Source organism: Dendrobates tinctorius, unplaced genomic scaffold (assembly GCF_039654945.1).
Source record: "Dendrobates tinctorius isolate UK_male_01 unplaced genomic scaffold, ASM3965494v1 ptg000232l, whole genome shotgun sequence".
Lineage (NCBI taxonomy): Eukaryota > Metazoa > Chordata > Amphibia > Anura > Dendrobatidae > Dendrobates > Dendrobates tinctorius.
In genome coordinates this window covers 6,547,146-6,557,024 of record NW_027361899.1, presented here as the reverse complement: position 1 = coordinate 6,557,024, position 9,879 = coordinate 6,547,146, and the positions used below count along the sequence as shown (strand labels likewise).

At 43.6% G+C, this 9,879-nt stretch overlaps 1 long non-coding RNA gene across 1 annotated transcript; it reads left to right on the top strand.

Moving 5' to 3' along the window:
* Positions 1–4,732: 4,732 nt before the first annotated feature.
* LOC141060026 (uncharacterized) lies at positions 4,733–9,573 on the top strand. Its single transcript, XR_012222648.1, has 2 exons — positions 4,733–7,413; positions 8,596–9,573. It is a non-coding gene; the product is annotated as an uncharacterized lncRNA (long non-coding RNA).
* Positions 9,574–9,879: the final 306 nt, after the last annotated feature.

The window sequence follows — 9,879 nt, the reverse complement described above, 5'->3', positions numbered from 1 at the left end:
CTACATTTCCTTGATGCTTTATCTGAGCCTGGGCTCGAATTCATCTTGGAAGCTGTCACTATGAAACATCTTGTGCGTGTTCCTCCCGCCGCGCTGACCGTATCCAGCCTTCCTTTACTGCACAATCACCATTTTCTGGAGTACAAGCATCTTAATTAACTTCATCAGCAGCCGATTTCTCAAAACCTGGGAAACTAAGACGGGTTTGTTTTGCAATGCACAAGACTCCAAGTGATGCTCGAGGGATCTTGGACAGACTTGGCCCTGGCCGCTCCACTGAGGGGGAAGTGTGTGCCGGGTCAGAACCTGACCATGGGAGATAATGACACAATCAGCTACCAGAGGTGTAGTCAGGGAACCGCACAGTCCAGAAGGGGACAGCACAGTCCAGAAGGGGACCCACACAGTCCAGAAGGGGACCCACACAGTCCAGAAGGGGACCCACACAGTCCAGAAGGGGACTGCACAGTCCAGAAGGGGACTGCACAGTCCAGAAGGAGATAGCACAGTCCAGAAGGGGACAGCACAGTCCAGAAGGGGACAGCACAGTCCAGAAGGGGACAGCACAGTCCAGAAGGGGACAGCACAGTCCAGAAGGGGAATGCACAGTCCAAAAGGGGAATGTACAGTCCAGAAGGGGACCCACACAGTCCAAAAGGGGAATGCACAGTCCAAAAGGGGAATGCACAGTCCAGAAGGGGACCCACACAGTCCAAAAGGGGAATGCACAGTCCAAAAGGGGAATGCACAGTCCAGAAGGGGACCCACACAGACCAGAAGGGGACCCACACAGTCCAGAAGGGGACTGCACAGTCCAGAAGGGGACCCACATAGTCCAAAAGGGGAATGCACAGTCCAGAAGGGGAATGCACAGTCCAGAAGGGGACCCACACAGACCAGAAGGGGACAGCACAGTCCAGAAGGGGACAGCACAGTCCAAAAGGGGACAGCACAGTCCAAAAGGGGACAGCACGGTCCAGAAGGGGACCCACACAGTCCAGAAGGGGACCCACACAGTCCAGGAGGGGACCCACACAGTCCAGAAGAGGACAACACAGTCCAGAAGGAGACAGCACAGTCCAGAAGGGGACAGCATGTACATTGGAACAACAGAAAAAAACAAAGAAAAAATGTCAAATTGGACATAATTTCACACAAGATCTCCAAAAATGGGTCAGACAAAATTGTTGGCACCTTTCCAAAATTATGGGTAAACAACTTTGTTTCCAGCATGCGATGCTTGTTCACACTCACCTGTGACAAGTAACAGGTGTGGGCAATATAAAAATCACACCTGAAACCAGATAAAGCGGAGAAGTTGCCTCAATCTTTGCATTGTGTGTCTGTGTGTGCAAACAAGACACACAGATTGGTAGATACAAAACAGAAGCCAACTATACATGCCGCACACGGACCATGCACACGTGACATAAGCTGCACATGGATCATGCACGCGAGACATAGGCTGCACATGGACCATGCACGCGTGACACATATCACACACTGACCATGCACGCGTGACACATACCACACACGGACCATGCACGTATGACCCACATGCAAGCTATACACAGGACATATGGTGCACAAACAAAATACTGATAACATCCGTGCACTGCATAGAGACTGACGCCTTCCTTTTTGCAGCCATGTCACATAAGGAGTAGGAAAATGTGCAGGGTTCGGGAGCCCCACAGATAGAATGGGGATAATGTACAGATCTGTCTGTTGCTGCCATTTGAGGTATCACTGCAGAGATAAGGATACGAGTTCTCACTCTCTGGATGTATATAAGATTTCTCCCATTCATTGCAAGCAGAGATCTTGTAAATGGCGAGGAAATAAAGCACAAAGTCTGGTAGAGAATCTGCTCTGAACTTTTCAGTGTATGACGCGGAGCTGACTTTACATATCACCGGAGACCCCATTACTGTGTGCTGCGCCCCGAACTCTCTCCGCCAGTATCCGCCATACATCACTCACACGGTTCGTGGAGTTCATTTTCTCTGGAGTGATTTTACTCCTGCATTTAATTATCATTAATAACACCCAACCACGGAGGCTTCTCACCGAGCCGCCCGGAGCCGAAACAGCTCTTCCAATATAGGGGGGGGGGAGTCTGCGGAAAAGGCAAATTTATACAAAGAGGAAATAAGTAACTGATCCGAAGGGAAGAAGAAGAAGTCACAAGACATAAAACAGCCTCGTTACTTCTCCATAACCGACAGATTGTCATCGCTCATGGCAGAGCCAAATCCAGGGGTGGTCGAGGGGCGTTGTGGGGTGCGGGCACGGTCCTGTGACTAATACATTTGCTAGAGCAGCTGTCGCCCCACTGGGCGCCATTACATGAGTGAGTTCATCTGGATATTTTCCGCTTTACTTGATGGTGATACTTTGTTTAGTGGTGACATGTACCACCGGGATCCCATGTATTGAAAATGGCGACCGAGCCCTGGCCACCCCCAAAAAACAGCCTTTGAAGCCACCCGTGACTGGAACAGGGACTTCAAATATGGGACGAAATAGAATTTTAGAAGTTTCTACTTGATATCGACAGATTATGGTCCTCTTGACACAAGTTCTGCCCATCATCAGGAGCTTGTATGGTTCCTCTATCCCGATTTGTTGAAGAAAACGATGACGTGACCCCTTAGGCTGCATTGTCACTTTTTGCTAGACATTGAGCCAAGGTGAAGTGGGGTATTGCTTGGAAGGGTCAAGGGTCCAACAAATTGACCCAACCTTAGCTCCCCTTCCTTTCCATGGTCCTCACAGCAGCCATAGTGTCTGTCATGGTAAGCATAGCCTTGGTCAAGAGCGACTATTAGTCAACTGTTGAAGACCTACAACTCCCACGCATTGGGCCACGATTCTGGAGCCCCCTTCCCACCTGTATGGACACATCTGTGAAGTTGGTACAAGCTCCAGGAATTATTACAACATTGTAACACAACTATATTATAACGCATGTGAGATAAGATTGTGAGATAAGATGGCGGACACCGCAGGAGCGCAGGTCAAGAACAAGACAATCCATCATTCATGGCAGAACTCGGCATCACTTTGCTGGAAAAAAAAAAATTGTCCTTTAGACTCTTCCTAATTAGCTGTCGCTTTCTGATTCTGACCTTTATGCAAAAGATCCTGCGTCAACATAATTGTATTTGTGTTGCCGTGAAATAAAATCCCATGGGGGGCTGTGAGCAGGTGCGGGTCACACAATAAATATCCGTCACCTCCGATTTCCCAGCTCCGACCCATTCCATGAGATGCGACGCCTTCAGAGCTGTAATTCATAAGGACATTAAACACGGCGGTAAATCTCGTGCATTGACTAATGGAACATTGAAAAGAAACAATTCATTACCCGGCTTCACCCTCCAGATGGTTTTATTGCCGGAAGCTTCTAGATTGTTATCGAAGCATAAAAATCTGTAACGAGGCGCACATGACGCCCTCGCCGGTGCTCGGCTACAGCGGCGTCCTCTGCAGGGGATCACTAATCAGATCACTATCCTGGTGATCGCCATCATGTGTGATGCAAACAAGGATTGATCATTTCTAAGTGACGTCCCAGAAGGGAATAAACAAGGCTCTTCGTGGCTTATAACAATGTGAAATATGCCGCGAGGAGGAATTCATGGTCCAGACCCAATAAGATTGGTTTTCTAGGAGGAGTCACCATCACAATATCATCTCACCTCTACTACTGTGCCCATCGGGCATCACGGGTCACATCAGTCATCCCTCTGTGTCCAATCCTCATCTGTACCCCACCATAAATATCATTATTTCACAGCAGGATCATTATATACAGAGACCATTGTACTATATGTATAGTATTGTGCAATTTGAGCGTCCATGTGGTTTCAGGTGAGTGTGCAGAGTAATCTGTCCTGTGTGTACAGAGGGATAAAACTGGAGTAAATTCAGAGGAGAGTGACGAGGATGGCAAGCGGACTGCAAAGTATGTCCTACGAGGAACGGTTACAGGATCTGGGAATGTTTAGCTGCAAAAAAAGACTTAATAGCTGTCTACAAATATGTGAAGGGCTGTCACATTGTAGAGGGATCATCATTATTCTCATTCACACAAGGAAACACGAGAATCAATGGGATGAAACTGGGAGATTAGATCTAAGGAAAAACTTTCTGTTTCTGAAAATGATTTAGAATGTTGTCTGATATCTGCTCAATTGTTATAAGTTTTAAGCTCCTCGGATTTTTTTGATGTTCCAAGTATTATTATTATGCATTTATATAGCGCCCTTTATTCCATGGCGCTTTACTTGTGAAAAGGGGAAATATAGACAAGTGTAATAAGCATGTGTAAGACAAGGGACACACAAGTACATAAGGAGAGGGGACCCTGCCCACGAGGGCTCACAGTCTACAGGAATGGGTGAGGATACAGTAGGAGAGGGTAGAGCAGGTCGTGCTGTGGTTCAGTAGACCGAGGATCATTGCAGGCTGTAGGCTTGTCGGAACAGGTTAAAATGAGGATTTTCTTTTTCTTTTCTTTGATAGCTTGCACCTGTAATAATTTTGAGATCCCTTCACTCACTTCTCCCGATATATTGCTGCACAATTTACAGGAGCTCTCAGATATCATTCCTGCCAATCGCAAAGAAGGAAGCAGCTGTAATACAGTATGTCATCCCCTAGCTACAAGGATCTACTGGAGCATTTAAAGAAAACCTTTCATCAAATTTAACATGTTGAACTGGACACAGGACGTAATATTTCCGGCAAAGTAGAATAAAATTGTTTTGTTTTTTTCAATTTCACCTTTTCATTGTGGAGATATTAGCAATCAAAATATTTGGCACCTAATGAGTTAACTTTTTGCGTTCCAGTGGGTGCTGTCTGATAGTTTTCACTGGGAGTGTGTACATCTTCTCCCTGTGTCATGCTGAGAATGGTTAAACTGTAAGCTTTTATCTGTAGACTATGGAGGGGGCGTGTTCTCCTTTCTCCTGTGTGTTGCTGCCTGCTTATCATTGGTCAACATCATACAGGGAGCAGAAAGCCACAGGTGTAAACTACTAGATAACACCTACTGGGATTTAAAAAAGAAAAAAAAAGTTAACTCATTATGTGCCAAATACTTTAAATGCTAATATATTATATCCCCAATGGAGAGCCAAAATTAGAAAGAAAGAAAATTTTGCTTTGCAGCCATTATTACATTGTGTGTCTGATTTGACACAAATATTTGGTGATGGGTATTCTTTAACAGGGACTGGGAGAAGCAAAGAGGTGGAAAAGTGAACCAGGAACTGGAAACTGGACACCATGGAAGGATGTAAATCACTAGACATTAGCGACTGAGGCAATGAACCCATATTCTCTAGGGTTCACCAGTCATGGGGATACCACGAAAGAGAGGGGCCAGAAGATTGCGGCGTCTGGTTACACAAACTCCTGCACTTATTAGAGCTGCTTCACTATCCTATTAACAGTGCAGGTTTTCCTTGCTGTCATGGCAAGGGTTAATCAGTTCAGTTGCTCTCCATCCTGAATTGTCTCAGCTGATCAGTGTTGACCTCTCCCCTCTGCTATAAATGCTCACCATTGGCACTTGGGAGTTGCCAGTGAGAGTTTCTCCACTTCCTGGTTTAGAGTTGAAGAAATTCAGTGTTTGGAGTTGGTGGTCGGATAGTTTTTCAGGAGGTTTGTGCATGGAGTTGGTTTATGTGTCTATCCTTATCCTCTTGTGTTTGGTTTGTGCCTCCTATTCCTCCTATGTTTCCCATTCTGTTGTTTTGTGATTGTGTTTGTATGATTGCAGTTTCCTTTTTTTTATCCCTGTCAGTTAACCCTGTCTATTTGGTTAGTGTTTTCCAATACACTTCGGCCTCACACCTCCCTGGGGAGGGATCAGATAAGGAGCATAGCAAGGCAGGAGACCCAGGCATCTTCATCATACAGGGTAATCCATGGGACAGGGATAGCCTAGGGTATGCTGTTTGTACTGCAGGTGGTGTTTGATTGACAGGTCGCCTGCTATAGACTTTGTGTCCTGCACTAACGACGCTCAGTCTAGTAATTAAGCCGCCAGGGCAGGGAACGCACTAATTGCATTATGATTCTTAATGAAATCTTTTTATTGTCTTACTTTATTTCTTTGGAAGAAAAGCGGATTCCTACAGAGGGAGATAATTAGCTCGGCTTATGCCAGAGAATGAACCGTATAAAGCCTATACTTTATATTTACATCTGTTACACAATGATACATGGGATACACAGTGATGATATCACCACCGCTCAGGTCCCATCCGGCGCTGAGGATCTAGATATATAAAGCTGGCACGACCATAGAAATCAGATGTTACATATGAAGGGAAATCTCTCATCAGTGCTGTGCATCGCTGTCATTAGGAGATTCCTGTGGTTATTATTATTTATTATTATAGCGCCATTTATTCCATGGCACTTTACATATGAAAAGGGGTGAACAAAATAAAAACGAGTAAAGTAATCTTAAACACTACAAGTCATGACTGGTCCAGGAGGAGAGAGGACCCTGCCGGCGAGGGCTCACAGTCTACCAGGAGTTTTTGGATTCTGCGCCTCCTGGGAATCTCTACAATAATAAGGTTTGAGCAAGATTGTAATCCCTGCCATAGAGAACCATAAAATGTCATCATCCTCCCATTGTCAGACACTAATGTATCTCTTCATAGAACTTCCCTGTGAGACTCTATTGAATTTCGATTGTTCGGCGCAGGTTTGCTGTCGGCACTTTCCTGACTGTGAACGTTAATGTTCCGGCCTCAGCTGCTCGTCATTACAGTAAATTACGCGGCGTCTCATAAATCTTCCGATGTCAGTAAAATTTCCCGAGTTTCCGGTGTTTAATACAGATCCATCACTCCGGAGGCTCCGCTGGGAGAATTTACCCAAAATGGAGAATTTCTGCTGAGATTTTACCACAACGGGGAAATTGAGAGACGGCAAATAAAGAGGAAAATAAAAATGGAGAATGTAGGAAGATCCTGAGATATTGACTTTATTTTACTTTCTACACATTCAGGAATCAGCACAAAAACTTCTCATTGCTCCAGTTGTATCTAATGCACCAAGAGCAGAGAGTTCCATTTACTTTCCAAAGTTCCAATAGCTCCTCCCTCTATGATGTCATCACTGAACTACATCTCCCAGCATGCCCAGCTGCTGGATAATTCACTGGGAGCAATCATTGCCCTTCTATGTATTAATATGAGCATTCATTGGTCTCATACATCATTTATGTGCTTTGTTTTAGATTTAGAAATAGAAGAGTTAATAGTTTAACCAGAGACGGAGGCAACGGACAGTCACCAGCAGGGCCGGACTGGCTATCTGGCAATTCTGGCAAATGCCAGAAGGGCCTGTCTGGCTGTGGGCTGCCTTGTCATACTATGAAAAGTACGTATTTATTAGTACAAAAATTCCTCAATTTACATAAATACTAGAATGTATAAAAATGTATATATCACAATCAATATGTATGGATATAAATGATCCACAAGATAAGTGGTCACAGGTTGCAAGCAACACACACTAGCAGAACAGAGCATAAATTAGTCACTTCAAGGTAATGGTGTCAAAAGAGTTAATTCAAAGTAAGCATCAGACAGCTGACCATTTGACTGTAAATGGCTCACATAACCAGTACTATAATGATAGGCTGAAAGAATGTCCCTCAGTAATGAACACCACCAAGACATCAATGGTAAACATTCAAAGTCCGCTATGTAAAGAGAATGAAAGAGCCATAGTTGTATGTGTAAGCTGCTCGTGCTGTGACCACGTTCCCCGACGCGCGTTTCGCGTAATGTATTGTCGCTTCCTCAGGGGGCGTGGCCTCAGAGTGGCAGAGATCGGCTATAAATACAGGACCTTCCAGGTCACATGACCATAGAAGGGCCAATAGTATGTTTTGTTTTTGCGCATGCGCTCTAGAGCACCTGAAAGGTCCTATAACAAGCGATCTCTCTTCCTTTCACCTACATGGCCACCGGGGGGTGGGCGGCGCTAAACTGCACCGCCGAAAACTGCGATGTGAAGTACTAGGAGATCGCAGGAGGACCTGTAGGCACTGAAGAGACGCATACACGCAATGAGAAAATAGATATAAAAATGATGAATGAATACTTAGTGATGAAGTGCATGTGAGAATGTGTAGATAAAGAAAAATTAAAATATCATAATAATTACAATAAAGAAAAACTATATGAGAATGTGAATAATGAAATAATAACGAAAACTGATGTGTCACAATTCAAAACACTTCCCTGGCACATTCATAAGAACCATAACTGGAACCCTAGCTTATTGACAGTTCGTGATATCGAACATGTACATTGTGGAATAAGGGGGGTGATGGGAGACGTCTCCTCGCCCAAAAAGAGTGTAAATGGAGCTTTACCCTGGTGCCTAATGGTTTAACTGAAACCAATGGGTTTTCCTCCTTTTTGTAACATGTGCCGCCTTTGGGTGTTGATCCTCTCTCCAGATATTACATCTCCTTTTTCGCTGGTCTCTGTTTTTTATTTTTTATTTTGGTAATTTTTATTAATTTTTGTTTTGTTGTTATATTTTTTTTAGATGTTCTGCGCCACGCAACATGTATACTGGATAGTGAACGATGGCCATCTGTGGGATTTGTGACTTGGAAAACAAGAAGACTATGAAGATTGTTTATATGAATTGCAACAAGAAAATATGAATGATGGATTTTTTATATATTTGTATAGACAAATTCTTCTATGTATATTATGCACATGTGTATTTTATAATATCATGTGCAATTTGGCATATGAATTATATATAATAGTGTATATTATTATGCACGGTATATATAACTTTTGTTACTTAATTGTGTATATTTATATTTTACATCATGTAAAATTAATTTTAATTATTTCATTATTCACATTCTCATATATTTTTTCTTGATTGTAATTATTATGATATTTTAATTTTTCTTTATCTACACATTCTCACATGCACTTCATCACTAAGTATTCCTTCATCATTTTTAGGATCTTTCAGGTGCTCTAGAGCGCATGCGCAAAAACAAAACATACTATTGGCCCTTCTATGGTCATGTGACCTGGAAGGTCATGTATTTATAGTAGATCTCTGCCACTCTGAGGCCATGCCCCCTGAGGAAGCGACAATACATTACGCGAAACGCGCGTCGGGGAACGTGGTCACAGCACGAGCAGCTTACACATACAACTACATTTACATAGCGGACTTTGAATGTTTACCATTGATGTTCATTACTGAGGGACATTCTTTCAGCCTATCATTATAGTGTTGGTTATGTGAGCCATTTACATTCAAATGGTCAGCTGTCTGATGCTTTCTTTGAATTAACTCTTTTGACACCATTACCTTGAAGTGACTAATTTATGCTCTGTCCTGCTAGTGTGTGTTGCTTGCAACCTGTGACCACTTATCTTGTGGATCATTTATATCCATACATATTGATTGTGATATATACAACATTTTTATACATTCTAGTATTTATGTAAATTGAGGAATTTGTGTACTAATAAATACGCACTTTTCATAGTATATGGTAAACTCGATTTTCTCCTTTTCTTGCTATGTACTTTTGAGTTTATATACGTGAACTGTGTTTTGATTAGCTGCTGGTAATCTTTATATGCCTTGTCATACTGTTGACAGCTGTGATGGGGCAGAAAGTCTCTGACTTCGTCACTTACCCCAGCAGGCCGTGGGGCAGGCGTCCCTTCTGTCTGTGACCTGCCGCGTCCATCACCAACAGGGATTGTCAGGGGCGCAAGCGAGCTGCCGGCATCCACTGCGAGAGTGGACAGAAGTGGAGTCAGACGCTGCGGAGCAGGAGGTGACTGGATT